Raw genomic sequence first — 19445 nt, 5'->3', positions numbered from 1 at the left:
ATAAACCCAGTCATCCTAATGTAAAACACAGGAGAACCAATTGAAGAACTCACTAGAAATTTCTTGCTGAAAGCAATTTCAAGACAGTATCAAAACAGTAACAGTGAGAGGAAGAGCATTTTGTTTTACAAAAATATAGTGAAATGCACAAATAAAAGAAGGAAACAGTAGCGATCACTGAAAATAAACAAGTACGTTTCACAATGAAAAGTACTCAGCTTTTCCTGGATGGCACTGGATACAAATAAAACACTTCTGGAAGACAGGCTAGGATGCCAGTCTTTGCAGGCCATTACAATCTTAGCTAAATAAGATGTTTAAAAGTGCCCTCCAGCATGAAGGAGTGCAAGAGAAGCTAGATCAGAGGAGAATTTGAGGCTACCCATTCAATTATCTAGGTTGACCTTGAAGGCGACATGGCTGCTATTCTGCTTGACATGTAGTAGAAGTTTGTTCCAGAACTGATGAATACATTAGGATATGAATCTATCACACCAGTGTGTCTTACCTGTTGATGACGATTGAGCTCCTTAAACTAGGCATTTTTATTATGTGAAGGAACAGGAGCTCAAAGAGACTTGGATCTTTCATGGATTGAAAGTCTAGACACGGATTTCTCTGGAGGAGTGTATAAGAGACTGAGTAAAGATGGAGAGGGAGGGGGTTTCCAGTCTGTCCTAAACTAAGATTTTTGAAGCTGCTGATCATTTTAGTTACGACTCTTGGAGATGTCTCAAGCTGACTTATATGTATAGATAAACACATGTCAAACTGTGCATTATATTCAGTCTGATGAGATAGAAATAAAAGTGAGTTACGACTTCTTTGAATCTAGTGGAGATGCCTTTGGAAATTAGTCAAGCCAGGTAAAAGTCTTTCTGACCTGCTGTGGAAACATAATGGTCAAAATAATAAGGAAATATTAAGTAGCGTGCCTAGATTTGTTATGATGGTGTCTGATTGTAGGGATGTGACATATGCTGTGTGAAAATATTTTGTTTACCAATATAGATTATGCTACATTTTCTCATATTTAATATGACACCATTGCCATCGCACAAATTATTAACATGGGCTAACCCATGTTGCAGTATAGTTTGTCAATGGAAGATTGAATAGTGACACCCAGTTTACAGTCATCTGCAAACTTAGATACCATAGGCTAGGAGTGTTGACCTGAAGATCTCAGGAATAGATGCCAAATAGGAAAAGGCCCAACAGTGAGTGGTACACAACTGGTTACTTTTTGTACTTTTAGAAGTGACATTTGTAGCTTTAGCTGTATCAGCTCTGTCAGATAACCAGTTAGCTATCCACTGCACAACCTAACATTATATTCAGGTTTACAAGTCTGTCAATAATAACTGCATAGGGAATAGTGCCAAAGGCCTTGGCGAAGTCCAGATATGTTGAGTAAAGCAGCCCTGAAAAATGTCTTTAGAAGGTGGAATCTCAAAAGCTTATTTAAAGGAGTTGTTTAACCTGTGAAATTAAGCTGCTTTCATTATCCTAGTTAAAAGTCCAACAGTTCTCAGCTGTACATTCATGAAAATAAACATCACTGGAAAAATGTTGCTTATCTAAGTACCTTAGCAACAGCAGATCCAAGAACCAAAAAAGAAAATATATGGAAGAAGTCATTCACTACTTACTCACTGCATTCTTCTGGGTTAGGAGTGCAGCATTGTCTCATTCACTACTTACTCACTGCATTTTTCTGTGTTAGGAGTGCAGCATTGTCTCATTCACTCATTTACTCACTGCATTATTCTGGGTTAGGAGTGCAGCATTGTCTCATTCACTACTTACTCACTGCATTCTTCTGGGTTAGGAGTGCAGCATTTTCTCATTCACTACTTACTCACAGCATTCTTCTGGGTTAGGATTGCAGCATTGTCTCATTCACTACTTAGTCACTGCATTCTTCTGGGTTAGGAGTGCAGCATTGTCTCATTCACTCACTTACTCACTGCATTCTTCTGGGTTAGGAGTGCAGCATTGTCTCATTCACTCACTTACTCACTGCATTCTTCTGGGTTAGGAGTGCAGCATTGTCTCATTCACTACTTACTCACTGCATTCTTCTGGGTTAGCAGTGCAGCATTGTCTCATTCACTCACTTACTCATTGCATTCTTCTGGGTTAGGATTGCAGCATTGTCTCATTCACTCACTTACTCACTGCATTCTTCTGGGTTAGGAGTGCAGCATTGTCTCATTCACTCACTTACTCACTGCATTCTTCTGGGTTAGGAGTGCAGCATTGTCTCATTCACTACTTACTCACTGCATTCTTCTGGGTTAGCAGTGCAGCATTGTCTCATTCACTCACTTATTCACTGCATTCTTCTGGGTTAGGAGTGCAGCATTGTCTCATTCACTCACTTACTCACTGCATTCTTCTGGGTTAGGAGTGCAGCATTGTCTCATTCACTCACTTACTCACTGCATTCTTCTGGGTTAGGATTGCAGCATTGTCTCATTCACTCACTTACTCACTGCATTCTTCTGGGTTAGGAGTGCAGCATTGTCTCATTCACTACTTACTCACTGCATTCTTCTGGGTTAGCAGTGCAGCATTGTCTCATTCACTCACTTACTCACTGCATTCTTCTGGGTTAGGAGTGCAGCATTGTCTCATTCACTCACTTACTCACTGCATTCTTCTGGGTTAGCAGTGCAGCATTGTCTCATTCACTCACTTACTCACTGCATTCTTCTGGGTTAGGAGTGCAGCATTGTCTCAGTCACTCACTTACTCACTGCATTCTTCTGGGTTAGGAGTGCAGCATTGTGGAATGGGATTTAATTTTCTCAAAACATTTTTTTGTATTTAAATTTTTATTCATTTGATATATATTCTGATTTACTGTACTTTGTTTGCTGTGATGGGTTAGTCACAAGCTAGCCTTTCTCCTCAATCATCCTCTAAGAATGTTTCTTCCTTGATGGACCTGCCTCTTGTCAAAGAACAAACAAATGAATAATATGCACAATTAGCAGAACTAGGTAGCTTTGGCACCCATCTCACACCAAAGGTTTTAGTCAGCTATACTCCATTTCCTTTGACAGCAATACCTCTCAGCCCTTTTAATGACTTGAGGAGAGGAACAGAGAAGTCTTTACCCAAACTCAATGAGGGACTTAGGAAAACTTGTTTCCTCTTTATTCCTTGACCTGTCAAAAAACTTTTGATAAAGTTTCTTACCCTAAACTCCTGTATAAGCTGTCTCAACTTGGATGATCCCTTTTTTCATTACTGTGGTTCAATACCTATTTAACTGACATGCTCAGGTCTGTAAAATTGCTAAATACTCTCTCTCCATATCTGCAAATATGCACTGGTATTCCCCAAAGCTCTATTCTTGGTCCCCTTCCTCTTTAATATCTTTATCAACATCCTCTATACCTCCATAGGTCCAGCCTCTCTTATACAATGTGTTGATGATTCTACATTTCTATGTGCATCTAATAACTTGCCTCAAATCCAGTATTCCAAATACATGAGTCTGGAGCGTTTCTCACCTGTCCTCCATTGAAAATGGGCTCTTCCAGTCAGACTTTCCAGGCAAACAAATGTTAAGTAAGTAGTACATAAATAAATAGATAAACCCCCCCATATTATGCAACAGGAGTTTTCCTCAGTTGAGAAATGGCGTCATAATCCCCAACTACTACTCAACCCCAAAAAAACAAAGTTACTGCTATTCTACCCACATCCTGCATGCATGGTAAAGCAAATTTCTAAATCTTTTCACTAAACAAAAATAAAATTGAAGTAGTTTCCCATGCAAAACTTCTTGGAATTATTATAAATAACCTTAAATTTGACCTGCATGTTCAAAATAACATAAAAAAGACTCACCAAAAATTAGAAGTGGTACAAGCATAAAAATGTCCATAGCAGCTCCACCAAAGCCACTATTGCCACTACCTGCCTTCTCCCACCTCTCTTATAAGGGGCACTGATCCTATTTAACTTTCAGGGTGCAGTTAAAAATAATCTGGAGGCATACTATAATAAGGTTGCAAAAATTGCCACCAATAAACAATACCACAGCCGCCACTGTATATTCTTCCATAAGGCTTTGAACTGGCTCAACCTGCCTAACCACTTAGATTACATACAGCTTATCTCCACAAACAACGTTACTCACACAGTCGATGACTGCCCTGCTTTTACTCCTATTCTCCATTCCTGTCACTCTAATAGACTACTTTGATCTAATGAACAACATCTTCTCAGAATATACAACTCCACAAATCCTCTAGCCAAACTCTCTGCTCATACTCCATACTCTTTCACTGAAAAATGGAATTCTATCCCTATGCAAATTAGATCTACCTTTAGCCCCTCCAAAATCAAACAATTACTAAAAGACAATGTAAATAAAACTTGTCTCTCCTCCTGCACTACCGCAGGCTGAACTAGTCCATCCTTTCTTCCACCACCAGCATACTTTGACTGAGTTCATAAAGAAGGAATAAGTAAACTCTACTTCTTAGAAAAAATCAAATATATTTTTGGCTAGGATATATTATCCATTCATCTCTGTTTCAAAAAGTGTACTCAGCATATTTAGTATCATCTCTTTGACTGCAATTTGCAAATACTTTATATGTATTCTGTAATGTTACATTTAGACGTTTTACTTTAGTAGGAACTGCGGTGGTGGTGCTGCAGTAGCATTGTCGCCTCACAGTAAGACGTTGTCCTGTTTGATTCTCAGTTAGAGGGTCTTCTGTGTGGAGACATGCGTGAATGGGTGTACCTTCATTGAAGGTTGTGCATCAGGGCTGGCAACTCAGCATGTAAAAATCTACTGCCAATCATTAGCGGACCAGAGTTCCTCTGTGGTGACCCCTAACCGGGAGAAGCCGAAAGACCCAACTTTTGATATTTAGTCATTCGTAGATATGTCTTTTCAATAGCTGAACATGGACCCCATAGGAGGTGGTTGCTGTTTTGGAGGTATGGGTGAGGAAGAATGCTTTGTAGACAAATGATAGCAGCAACTTAAAATATACAAATGCAGTCATTTGGTCTTTCCTTTTCATCCTAATCTACCACAAGAAAGATCCGCAGAAGGTAAACATCTTTTATTTTTGGATGGTAGGGTGGCAAGCGCTATTCCCAGTTATGATTTGTATCTACTCACAGTTATCCTCTTTACTATTTTGCCTGCTTAGAACACTGAGCCTTGAAAAAACTTTATTTCTGCCATGAAGCAGTGCCAGTTAGATGGGGTATAACTTCCCTGCTTCACAAAGTCTACTGCTCAATTTTTCCCTTGCAACTAGACAAACTTTCGACTTAAGCACTCAAACCATTCACTTCTCAGCCCAGCACTTGCTCAAAACTCATAGCAAGCACTAATAAACCTTAGCACTAGACCTCCCTATACTGTAGAGAAGGACAAGGCTTTCTATTCGACTGTACCAGTCAATCAGTAAAACAGTTCACTGTACCTATCCAGGTATGTCCAAAGGGCAGTTTCAGGTGTATTCTCCAGTCCAACTGGTGAATCTGAACATTTTGAGGCAATGTTACAACTGCCTCATGTACACAGACAACCATCTCCTCCTACCACCAAAACTAATACATGCGAGAGATGCAGTTATACAGCGAAACTGGAGGCTAAGCTCTCTCAACCCAAGACTGGACCAGGCAGTCAAGAGGAGAAGAGAATTACTTGCATCACACCACCAGTCTCACATAGACCTATGAAACCAGAACCGGCAAAAAACACACATAAATACACAAAGACATTCTCGGAGGCTATAAATAAAAATCTGCAAAAGCAACAGAGACCTCCAAAGCAGACATCCAAGCAACCTCCATCCCCCCAACACAAACCATGAAACACATACTTCACAAAACCAGTGTGCCATGCAATCACAGCCCTTGAGGCAAAACAACATACCCAATACACTAATAGGTGGCTCTATAGTCAGGCACACTGACATCCCACTCACTAGGCTGAACAAGGAGAAGATTACTGTTAGCTGCCTGTCAGGTGCCAGGATCCACCACATAACACAGGCACTCAGGTCACTCCAGAACAAGTACAAATATGACTCTATCATTGTCCATGTTGGTGTGAATGACCTGAGCCGTACCTCCCTGGACTACATGAAAAGAGACATGGAGGAGCTCTGTGATCAAGTAACCCAGGCCGGTATGACCCTGACCCTGAGTAGCATCCTGTCCTCACCAAGAATGATACCATGATATAAAGAAAAAAATTATCAATTTCAACAACTGGCTAAGCTTCTGGTGTCATTCAAAGGGGATCCAGTGTCTCTCAGCCTGGGATGAAATGCTCGACAAGCCACACTGCTTCGCTAGAGACGGCTTGCACCTGTCACCCTTAGGCTTTCAAATACTGGCCAAGGCTCTTGCCACCCCCATAGTGCCTTTTTTAGGCAAGGCTCAAAAGACAAACCCACCGCTGTAAATAGCACAAGTAACAAAAAACTAAGGGTAATGCTACTCAATGCCAGAAGTCTAAACCTCAAAATGCACGCACTCGAGGCACTCCTCAGTATAGAGAAAATCGATATATGTGCAGTAACAGAAACCTGGTTTAAGGCTTCAGAGAGCACCCAAGCACTACCAGGCTACAACTCGTATCATACATTTCGGCCACAAAACCCGGACAGAAGTACAAAAGGTGGGGGCGTATCCATATTCATCAAGTCATCAAGGATACCCACACCTCCAGGTTAGTGACACAGCACGATGCTTCAGGGATTATCCACGTGCAACTAACAATGGGAAAAACTGCAATCCAAATTCTAGCTTGCTACAGATCACCCACCATGTCCCAGGACCTCCATTCCGCATTTCTGGGAACACTGGAAAACATAAAGATCCTACCAAAGACCCTGAAATTGGGTGATTTCAATTACCCAAACATTAACTGGGAGAACTACTCAAGTACTAATTCCTTTGCCCAACATTTCCTAGAATTTATAACTCTAATGCCCTGGATCAACTAGTCAACACCCCACCAGAGGTGACAACATAATGGACCTGGTCATCACCAGCATGGGCGATCGGTGTTCCACACCAGAGGTCAACCTCTCCATGGTTAGATCTGACCATAAACTAATCACTCTGGATATTCACATTCTGCCTCCACCCCTGATCAAAGAAACCACCGTGAAAAACTTTTCAAAAGCAAACTTCACGTTACTTAAGACCGAGGTGGAAAGTTTCAAAGCTCCCATGCTAAAGGATAATGCTGTCTAAGCTGCAAAATCCTTTACAAATGCACTCTATGGAAAACTACAAGAATGCATGGATCGTGTTATTCCAAGCAAAACCAAGACTCACTCTTCCAAGAAATGGAAACCAGTTTGGTGGACCCCTGCCATAGCAAGCTATACAACAGAAGGAGGAAACTAGTACAGAAAAGAGTAAAATCCCAAGAAGGGAAGACATCCCTGATCAGTATCAGCAAGAAACTACGATCCATCATGAAATCATCCAAGGCTAGCTTTGAAAGGAAAATTGCCAAGGATTCCAAAGATAACCACAAGGCATTGTTTAGCTATGTCAAGAATCAAAGTGGCAATTCTCAGATCTGCTCAGAGTTAGTACAGAATGGCATGAAATACATTGAATCGACTGATATTGCCAACATCCTGGTAGATAGGTTCAGTGCAAACTTCACCGCCCTCTCACCCTCAAAAGGGCCCATAACTATACCAGAAGAATGTAGTGACCCGGAAATCACAGACACTCAGGTTAAAACAGCACTCTCCAAAGCCAAAAACACAGCATCAGTGGGACCAGATGATGTCCCAGGCTGCATCCTACACGAGCTCAAAGATGAACTAACCCCTCACCTAAACACACTGTTCAAACTCAGCCTCTCCACAGGCTATGTGCCCATAGAGTGGCGCACAGCAAAGGTTATTCTGCTCCACAAAGGTGGAGCCACAACAGACCCCAGGAACTATTGCCCTATAAGCCTGACTAGCTTGGTCTGCAAGGCTATGGAGTGCATCATCATGGATCTCATTAACAGAGACATTGGAAACCTCCAAAGACTGGACCCTACCCAGTTCGGCTTTGTTAAGGGCAGATCATGCCTCCTAAACCTGGTGGACTTTTTTGAGACAGTTACCAAGGCTACAGATGAGGGAAAGGTGGTCCACACAGCCTACCTAGACCTCGCAAAGGCCTTCAACACCATTTCCCATTCAGGTATTATAGACAAGCTCACCAGCCTGAACATAAACTCCTACGTCACGAGATGGGTTGCTAACTGGCTCACAGACAGAACCCACATGGTAAGAGTTGTGGGAGCCAGGTCTGACTCTAAACCAGTTACAAGTGGCGTTCCCCAGGGCTCAGTCCTAGTACATCTCCTGTTCGGCATATACTTCTCGGAGTAACAGGCAGGCACAGGAGGACTATGGATGACCAAGTTCACAGATGACTGCAAACTAGGCACTATAACTGACTCTCTGGCTGACACAGACATTGTCAAAAAGGGTCTCACTGAGACAGATACCTGGTGTCAAAACCATGGCCTCAAGCTAAATGCCAAAAAGTGCATAGTCATCCCTTTTGGAAAAAACATAGTATCCACAAACTACCACATAGGTGGTAGCCCCCTAAATACATAAGATGTAATAAGGGATCTGGGGACCCAAGTAGATACTAACCTCTCCTTTGACAATCACATTGCCAAAGTGATTAGAAAATCCTCCTATGTGGCCTACCTAATCACAAAAGGGTTTGCATCCAGATCAAAGGAGGTCATTGTACCCCTCTATGCATCACTCATCAGACCCATCATAAAGTACAATGCCCTATTTGGGATGTACCTTACAAGACACCTGCAATAGCTGGAAATACCACAGAAGTACCTCACCAAGAGGATCACTGGCCTAAAACAGATGCCCTATGCAGCTCGACTGAAGAAACTCCAGCTGTACTTGGTTGCATACCGCCTACTCAGAGGTGACCTCTGCCTGATATACAAGGCCATGTCCAACCCAGAATTGATGGACATGCTCCACCTAAAGAAACGCATATCCCCTCGAGCCACACACTCTAGGGATCTAAACCTCACCACAACAATAAATAGAACGTGCTGGAGGGATAAATTACTGTCCTAGAGACTTCCCATGCTCTGGAACAGGATTCCAATCTACATTAAGCAGAGCTCCTTGCTAACCCTCTTCAAGATAAACCTTGATGAGTGGATGGGAAACAGAAAGTATATCCTGGGGATCACTTCAATGGCTCTGCTGGACAGAGGCACAGGGAGCTAAGCCAAGGGGGAGACGAAAGCCAACACTTTCCGGCTAGGCTTATAAATGCCTTCGGGCAGATAGCCTAGTATCTACCTATGAACCTATGAAAGAAAAAGATAAGACTGAATTTTTTCCTTGGTCATGATTTTTGTTCAGGCTAATACTGGATCAACAAGTCAGAAAAAATATCAAAAATATACCACTGAGCATTTATATCCCATGATTTCTTTACAACTAGCACCTCTCAGATCCCTGGCTTAATTCATTTATTTCTTCCAGTGGTTCAGGCTTGGCCAGTTAAGATATGTTGACACATCCAATAACTGGAACTCCCACATAGATAACTTACTAAAAGGATACAAGGCCTAAACAGTATGCCCTATATGGACAAAGCCCTTTCACTGTATTCAATGTCCTATGGACTGCTAAGAAGTGACCTGTGTCTGGCATGCAAGGCATCCTCTGACTCAATAGCCTCCCTAAAGCACTTAGTCTAGGGATCTAGGTTCATAGGTTCGTACTAAGCTACCTGCCTATTCAGGCCATTTCAAGCCTAGCCAATTACCCCATGTGAGAATCAAACCCTGCACCTTGTGTCTGTAAGGTAAACACCTTAACCATTAGGCCAATCTTCCACCCAGCTATATATCACAGAAGATATCACTGCTTTGAAACAGACTTTCCTTCAACACAAAAAGTTCATCTCTGCCCATATTCAAGTGCAACTTAGATCTAATAGAAAATTTACCCTGGGACTCCCCTCTGTACTACAAATGGACAGAGTTAGATCCCAAATGATTTACCCATGTATGGGTCCCTTCAGATTATCTATGATATAATCCTAGTTATTCTCGGTAGGATCATATCTATGGTATGATCCTAGTTATTCTCACTAGGGTAACATTTAATTTTGGCCATGGGACAGCTAAGGTTAATCCACTGCAGAGCTAGCCTCCCAGAAGTGTGAACTTTGGCTCTAGATGATTGTCACTGTTGAAGTGACACCCCATCCCCAGATGCAAAAATGGGAAAAGGGGTTGTGGATGTGATGTGATAGGTAAAGCTAATTTAACACACAAAATAGGATAGGTTATTACAAACACAAAAATGGAAATTGGCTAGGCTTAAACTGTCCTGCAAGGACAGTTACATTAGTATTTACCTATGAACCAATGTTGAAAGGGTGGGGGAAAAAGCTTGAGAAAAACACTGAAAAGTATGGCAAACAGTGAGAAAATAAGAAAAAAAATCTGGATGGTGTGCTGAGGCTGCAATGAGTAGAAAAAGAGGGGCACTGGGAGTGGTGTTGGGCAGTGGACAGCATAGTGAGTGCCACAGAATTATTTGCAATAGCCTCCATTTCATTTAAGGCTACACCTGGTGTATATGAGGCAAAATCTGGTACATAGTATGGGCCAGATTGTTGCTGGCCAGAAGGCTTTTGGTTAGACTTTGAATAACATCTGTGACTGATGTGGGGCACAGATCCATGTGGTAAGCTGGTTACTTTGGGGATGGGACTCACCTTTCTGTTTTTTTTTCAGAGGACAAATAACAATAGAAGCTAAAGGAGGAGAATGGAAGAGAAGGGAGAGTTCAGTGATGAATCAAACTTATTTATGGTGGATATGATGGGGGAGTTATAGTATTGTTTCATGATGTTATTTTGATAATGCTTATAGATATTAATGGGTAGCACAGTGCTACGAGTAACATTGTAGTATCACAGCAAAGGGTTCTCTGGTTTGGCTCTCAGCTGAGGTACCTTCTATGTGGAGTTTCCATGTATTGTCCTTGTACACATGGCTTTTCTCTGGGTGCTCTGAATTTATCCCACATCCCAAAGACATTCATTATGTGCATTGGCAGATCTAAATTATCTAAAGGTGTAGTGCGGTGCTTGTGTGCATGATATAGAAGAAACACCTAGCAATCTATTTTAGTTCCTGATTTGCCTAGTGAACTCCGGAATACTGACAGCTGTTCCTGAGGTTTCTATGGGAGGTTGATTGATTCATCAATATTGGATATACGAGTTTTATGGCAGTTTGTATTGTTTAAATTTATTGCTCTTGATTATAACTATAACTGTACCAAATGTTTTCTCCTGTACTATGTGTCATCATCCTTATTACTGATTGTATATTACTTACATAAAATCTGTGGAGCTTTTCTCCCCGGGCCTCCGCTGAAAAAGGACCTGTGTCCAGACGGAATTTCCTGGTAAACAAATGTAAATAAACAAATGTAAATAAATAAATAAAATACTGATTATATGCAGCCTTGTAGTTATGGTGTTATTATGCTTTGCAAGTACTAATATGTTCCATTGAGTAGGCAAACATACGTATGCCTGACACAGTGCCTGTACATAGCCTTATTAATAATTTGACATGGTCTTTAGAGTATTGTTGAGTTTCTGTATTGCAAAAGTCAGTTACATGAAAGCAAACCACAAATGTATGCATTCGGTACATGTACATAGAGCATTACATGTGCAGATATGCATCAAACACCATGGCTTTGGGTAACTTTAACTACCCATCCATTGACTGGGTAGATTACTTCTGCTCAACAAACTCTCTTGCCAAAAGTTTTTTTTAACTTTGTTAACTTCAATGCTCTGGACCAGCTGGTTGACAATCCCACAAGGGGAGCTAACATCCTAGATCTGGTGCTTACCAATATGGGGGACCACTGTAGCACCCCCCACTGTGAGGTCTTCCCTGGTGAGATCTGACCACAAATCAGTCTCATTCGAAGTAACTATCACACCTGACTCCCCCAAGCAGCAAACTAAAAAATTTCTCCAAAGCAGATTATAACCTTTTACAGGATGGCATAAATAGCTTCACTGCACCCCTCCCCCTGATGGAATTGACAGCTATGCTGAGTTCTACACCAAGGCTTTATACAAAACACCTGTACAACTATATTGACAGGTTTTACAATAAGATGAAGAAATTGCTGTCTAAGAGTAAGAGGGAGCGAGCCCTAAACTGGAAACACTCCCTCTTCAGCTTAAACAAGCAAATAAGACTTCTTGTGAAGTCCTCCAAACTTAACTATGAATCCATATTAGCTTCTGCAACTAAAGACAACCATATGGCATTCTTTAGTTACATCCATAAAAGGAAAGGCCCAGATTTGTACCAAACTGGTAGTTACTGATATCACATATACTGAACCCGTGGGCATAGTTAACCTGTTGACCAACCAGGTTCTGTAAAAACTTCACTCCCCTGTCTCTGACAAACGTACCCCATGACATCCCTACCACCTGTCCCCAAGCTTGTATCTCTAAAGAGAAGGTTGTAAATGTCCTCTCTATGGCCAAAAACACAGCATTTATGGGACCTGATAACATTCCAGGCTGTGTCCTACATGGGCTCCAAGAAAAATTAGCAACACCACTAGGTAATCTTTTCAATCATAGTCTAAGCACTGCTTCATCCTAACTGAATGGAAAACAGCCACTGTTATTCCCTTGCATAAAGGTGGTGCTTCCACTGACAACAGGAATTATAGACCTATTAGCTTGACTAGCCTTATCTGCAAGGCCATGGAGTGAATCATCATTGACTTTATCAACAAAGATATAGGTAATCTTCAAACACTTGACCCTGCTCAATTTGAATTTGTCAAAGGGAGATCATGCCTGTTAAACCTGGTGGACTTCTTCAAGTCACCAAGGACCTGGATGAGGGGAAATCTGTGCAAACAGTTTACCTAGACTTAGCCAAGGCTTTTGACACTATCCCCCAGTCAGGCATCATAGACAAACTCACATAGCTAGGTATCAACCCTTATATCATTAGATGGGTTATTAACTGGCTCACTGATAGCTCACATATAGTCAAAATAGGGGAATCTACATCCAACAGCAGACCTGTGACCAGTGGCGTTCCACAGGGATCAGTCCTGGGATCTCTACTGTTTGAAATCTATTTCTCTGAAGTACAAGAAAAAACTAAAGGTCTGTGGCTGACAAAGTTTACTGATGACTGCAAACTGGGAGTGGTCATAGACTCTCCAAATGATGTCAGTATCCTACAAGAGGGTCTTACACAAACAAATGACTGGTGCCTTAAACTCAATGCAAAAATCACAAACAAATGACTGTTGCCTTAAACTCAATGCAAAAAAATGTATTTATCATCCCTTTCGGTAATAATAATGTTCCTGCTAAATACCACATCAATAGCAACACCCTAAGGATGCACTCAGTGGTGAGAGACTTGGGCACAGATGTTGACAGCAATCTTACCTTTGATCACCATGTCTCTACAGTGGTAAGAAGGGCATTCTATATTGCTCATCTCATAAGTAAGGGCATTGCCTCCAGAAAAAAAGAAGTTATAACCTCCCTGTACTCTTCTCTCATCAGGCCAATAACTGAGTACAACACCTCTTTTGGTATGTGCCTTTCCAAGCACCTGCAGCAATTTGAACCACAAAGGTTCCTTACATGGAAAATTCATAGTCCTACATAGATTGTCTGAAATCACTGCCCCTTTATTCTGTTTCATACAGACTACTCAGAGGCAATCTCTGCCTTGCATATAAGGCAATCTCTGACCCTGCTTTATTGGAAATGCTGCATATCTGCAAGTCAAATGGTACACAGTTACCCACTCTAAAGACCTTAACCTGGTATGTGACATTAATAGAACATGCTGGAGGGACAGATTTGTCTCCCAGAGGTTATCACAACTTTGGAACAGACTCCCATTTCATGTCAAACAGATCACTTCATTGGCCCTCTTCAAACGTAGTCTGGACAATTAGATGGGTAGCTGTAAATTCACCCAGGTGGTTCCACCTGTGTCCCTCTTGGACATGGGCATTAAGTGCTGATCAGGGTGGGAGGTTGCCATAATGGTTAGAGTGTTACCTTACCAAGGTGCAGAGTTTGATTCTGACATGGGATAGTTGGCTTATAATAACCCACATGGGCAGTTAGCCTAGTACAATTCTATGAACCTATGAATCATGGAAATAAGAGTAGAACTTGGCTAGGCTTGTAAGGGCCCTAGGGGCATTGGCTCAGTAAACTCCTATACCCTATGAACGAACACAAGAAATCTAGTACCAAAACCAACAAACAAAAACGACAGTCCAAGGCAAACTCCACCTGAAGAATTAGTGATACGATATCACTCAAACAGCTCACAATAAGGCTCCAATGCTCAAATCCACAACCAGTAGTTTATTGACTTTGAAAAGTCAATAAACTCCTATACCCTATGATCCTATGACTACATTCATGGACCTCTACACTTAGTACATGCAACTGGCAACGGCTAATCACTGTTGCTTATACATCACCTGCCTTTGTGCCTTGCAAACTAAGAACCTTTAACTGACTCTTTTGTGTAAGACAGACACACAGTGCTATATTGTTGTATGAGTACTGTCCTAATAGCTACAGTATGTTCATGGATGTCTTTATTATGTTCTTTCTTCATACAGAGCAAAACTGTGGCTGCATCTTCTTGTGCCACTAAATCTTATTCATAAGCATTGACTATAATGTTTTACTATGCACAGTTCACAGTATGTCGTTCTGCAGCCATAAATGTCTGTAGTCATCTGAGCTACAGATACACAACAGATAGAAGTGTACTAATAGTGTACTGGCTGTACAAAATCTTGCTTTCTTATCTCCAAATCCCTTTCAGCCTGATCACAAATCAGTCTGAATTCAACATTAGGAAGAACTGCAGCATCTTCCTATTCAGTGGACATCTACTCGGAATATAACTTTATTGTGTAAAAAGCATAGACAAGCATTAGCTTTAAATTATGGCCATATATCGTGTTTACAGGAAAGCTACATTCAGACATTGTCTTGGTATTATACATAATATCATTAACAGTTAACTATTTATCAAGGGGAAAAACATGTATTCAGAGTTAAGTGCTGTTGAACTGATGTTGATTCGTGGTGACCCTACGGATTATTGTCCTGGACTGTGTTTTTTCTTCAGTCAGTTGACTAATCAATGTCAGATGGGCAGCCATCACTGTAGTTCTTGTTTCAGTCCATTTAATTGCATGTATTCCTCTTTTACATTGACCTTCAACCTTGCAGAGCATGATTTTTTCCACTGATCTTTCTCTTCGCATGGTAAGTGTGAAGTATGAAAAGCAAAGTCTTGTCATTTGAAATTCTAGGGAATATCTAGGCTTTATCCCTTTCAATACTGATTGATTTGTGTTTGTGTAGACCATGATATATGCCATATTTTACATCAACGTAGTAATCCAAAAGTATTAATGTTCTTCATGTCTTGTTTTTTTCACTGTCCATTTTTTCAAATCAATATGATATTAATAAAAACAGCATAGCTTGGACAAGTCCCATTTTTACGAGGAGGGATACATATCTGCACATGAAGATCTTATTTAAATCTTTCCTGATCATTCTGCTAAGAGTAGTTCATCCTCAGATTTTTTGATTGGTCATAATTTCATTATTGATCGAAGCAAGGTGAAGTCTACTATTTCTATTTCTTCTCCTTTAGGGGTAAATGTATTGATTTTTACCAGATGTGAGGATGCTTGTCTTCATCACTTTAAGGTAAAAACTCATTTTGAGACTAAGTTATCAATCGGGATAAGCAGATATTTTAGATTGTCTTCACTTTCAGCCAGCAATGTGGTATAACCAGCCATGATGAAAGTTGTTCATAAGTCCTGTCTAGTTTTCACAGCTCAATTTTCTTCATACAATCCCGCTGCTCTAATGATTTGATGTGTGCATAAATTAAACAGGTATGGGGAAAGCATGTTGCCTTGTTGTACACCTTCACTATTCCTAAACCGTTCTGTTTCCTCTTGCTCTGTTTGAATTATCGCTTCTTCATTCATGTAGAGGTGGTAGCATGAGCTAGTAGTTGGAGTACTGCGAGTAACAATATTCTGAAGCATGATCTTTTACTTGTCATTAAGTTGCATATCTTTAGATAAAATGCTTCAAAACTGCCACCGTTCCCATAACAATGTGGGGCATGATCAATTGTGTAAAATGCATTTCATTTAGATTTTCTTTTTCAAACCGTGGCCTGTATGCTGGTCTTTTGTTTTTGCTTTCTTGTATTTTGTATTGCTTTATTGTCTTTTTCTTTGCATATTGTGATTTATTTTCTTTACACTGTGTTTTGATTGCATGTTTGAAGTACAAGAGATCACAGCGGTTTCTCTTATAGGTTCATAGGTTCATAGGTAGGTACTAGGCTATTGGCCCTAGGGCCTATATAAGCCTAGCCAAATGGTACCCTGGCTTTTGCCACCCAAGAAAATTATTTTCCTGTGCCCCTGTCAAGCAGAGCCACAGAAGTGATCCCCGGGGTGAATTTCCTATCTCCCATCCAATCATCAAGATTTTTCTTGAAGAGTGCTAATGAGGAGCTTTGTTTGATACAGATAGGTAGTTTGTTCCAGAGTATGGGAAGTCTCTGAGACAGGAATCTATCCCTCCAGCATGTTCTGTTTATTGTGGTGACAAGGTTTAGGTCCATAGAGCATGTAGCTTGGAGTTATTTGAATTTCTTTACGTGGAGCATGTCCAATAGCTCTGGGTTTGACATAGCTTTGTATGTTAGGCAGAGATCACCTCTGAGTAGGCGATATGCGACGGAGTAAAGCTGTAGTTTTTTGAGACGGTCCTCGTAGGGCATCTGTTTGAGGCCAGTAATCCTCTTTGTGAGGTATTTCTGTGGCCTTTCCAGTTGTAGATGTCTTGTGAGGTACATACCAAAAGGGGCGTTGTACTCTATAATGGGTCTAATGAGTGATGAGTAGAGGGGAACAATGACCTCTTTTTTCCATGGATGAGAAATCTTTTGTGATGAGGTGTGCCATGTAGAAGGATTTCCTGACTAATGTGGAGATGTGATTATCAAAGGAGAGACTACTGTCCACCTGTGTCCCAAGGTTTCTTATCACACTTTCGGTGTTAAGTAGACTACCGCCTATGTGAGTCAAACAGAAATTAGAATAGGTCAATTAAGGTTACTTACCTGCAAATTCAGGGTGGAGCTAGGAACTAAACCTTCTATTTAAGGGGTAAAATAAAACATTTCAAGGCTTTACTGGAAAAGCTCACCCAGTCTCTGCCACAACTTGCAGTGATGGAAAGGTTAGTTTGTTTTTGCTTTCTTGTAATTTGTATTGCTTTATTGTCTTATTCTATTCTGTATATTCTGATTTATTTACTTTACACTCTGCTTTACTTGTATTCTGCTTTTGATTGCATATTGAAACTAGGAAAGAGATCTCAGCTGTGTCTCCTGTGATTCACACAGAAATTATTTTTTTTTCCATCCTGCCACCCTGGAACTATTGTGTTTTTAAACTTAACTGTCTTTCTAGTTGCCTGCCCTTTATGTTAATTTGACCACATATCTCCTTCCCTCTCCTTTTTCATTGGATATTGTGAGAAAGTGCACACTGCAGAGCTTAGGGTATTAACCCGTTTTTCTATCTTACCTTTATAATCTGCAACATCTACTATAAGACCACCAATTATTGGAGAGCCCACACTCTGCCTCTCAGTAGTTGCCTTGAGATTAGTGCTTCATTTATTGCTCCAAGTGAGAGAAAGAGCACAGGGACATTATTTCATCAAGACTGCTTATCACTGGAAAGCCTAATAACTGCTTCATAGGTTCCAGCTTGGAATGTGTGCATATGTTTTGCTCCTGGTGAGAGAAGGAGCAGAATGGATCAATTCCTGACTGTTTCTGATTGGACAGTAAGGGTCTGTGCTTGACCTTTCTGATTGATCTAGTTACTATTCAAGGCAATTACCAGGAAAAGGCAATAACAAGCCTAAAGACCCTTGCATCATCTTGGACAAGACTGTGGATCACCAAACAGGCTGGCCTACTTCTCATCCTGGGACTGGTGTTACTGTTTTATTTCTGATGAGAGAAGAAGCAAATGACCATTGTATCCCAGCAGAGTGAAGCTATGGTGAGACAAACACTAGTAGTAGCCAGGCAGTAGCCATTCAGGCAACACCCCTTTTTCATCATTCTTGACAAGCTAATTCTTTATTTTCAGTTAAGTACTGCTTGATTTGCTTCTAACTTCAGAATATCTGCCTAAATACTTCATCTATAAATCATCAGGGTCTACTTCTTAGTTTCCCCTCAAGTGCTTGGCAGTGCCTTGTATAGACACAGACACCTTATAGGTTCATAGGTGTTTACTTGCCTAATGACCACAGGAACCTTTTTAAGCCTAGCCATGCATCCCAAATCTCTGACAAGTTCTGGTACCCTTGATAAGTGTAAGCAGGGACTTGGGAGATGAAGCATTTACAAGCAGAGGCCCAGGAAGTGAACCATTTACAGGATGCCTGTGTACATTAGAGATATATGTGCCAAGTCAGGGGATGAATTTCCGGTTCCCCATCCAATTGTCTAAGTTACACTTGAACTGGGTTAGGGAGCAACTTTGCTTCACACGGATGGAGAGCCTGTTCCAGAGATGGGATTGTCTCTGGGATACATACCTGTCTCTCCAGCAAGTCCTGTATATTTCACAGGCAAGGTTTAAGTCTTTTGAATGGGTAATTCTTGTGCTGTTTGTTTTGTGGATATGCATGCGGTCCATCAGAGTGGGGACTAACAATACCCTGTATGCCAGGCGTAGATCTCTCCTCAACAGCCTGTAGGAGACAGAATACGTGGATAGGACCTTGAGTTGGTCTGCATAGGGCATTTTAGTTATGCCCTGTATTCTTTTAGTGAGGAACCTCTGCAGATGTTGCAATTGTTGGATATACCTGGTTACAGTAACACGAGGCGATATCCTGGACAAACAGAACAGTTTATTGCTCACACCATAGACGAACCAGGCAGTTAGAAACAAAGAATAAAATAGTAATTCCACAAAATAATCAGATCCATGCACCAGTCTTTTATACTAATCAAATGACTAGTTAATTGATTGTTAATAGAATAATTCAATCAATAAATAAATCAATTATTTATCCGTTAGAAACATGAATTACCCGTATACCTGGTTACAGACATACCAAAGGGGGGCATTGTATTCTATGATAGGTCTGATGAATGCCAAATACAGTGGAACAATGATTTCCTTGGACCTAGATGCCATACCTTTGTTTATAAGTTGGACAACATAAAATTATTTCCTCAC

This window comes from Protopterus annectens, chromosome 1.part1, assembly GCF_019279795.1.
Source record: "Protopterus annectens isolate FY-2018-M chromosome 1.part1, PAN1.0, whole genome shotgun sequence".
Taxonomy (NCBI): Eukaryota; Metazoa; Chordata; order Ceratodontiformes; family Protopteridae; genus Protopterus; species Protopterus annectens.
This window is presented reverse-complemented; position numbering follows the sequence as displayed.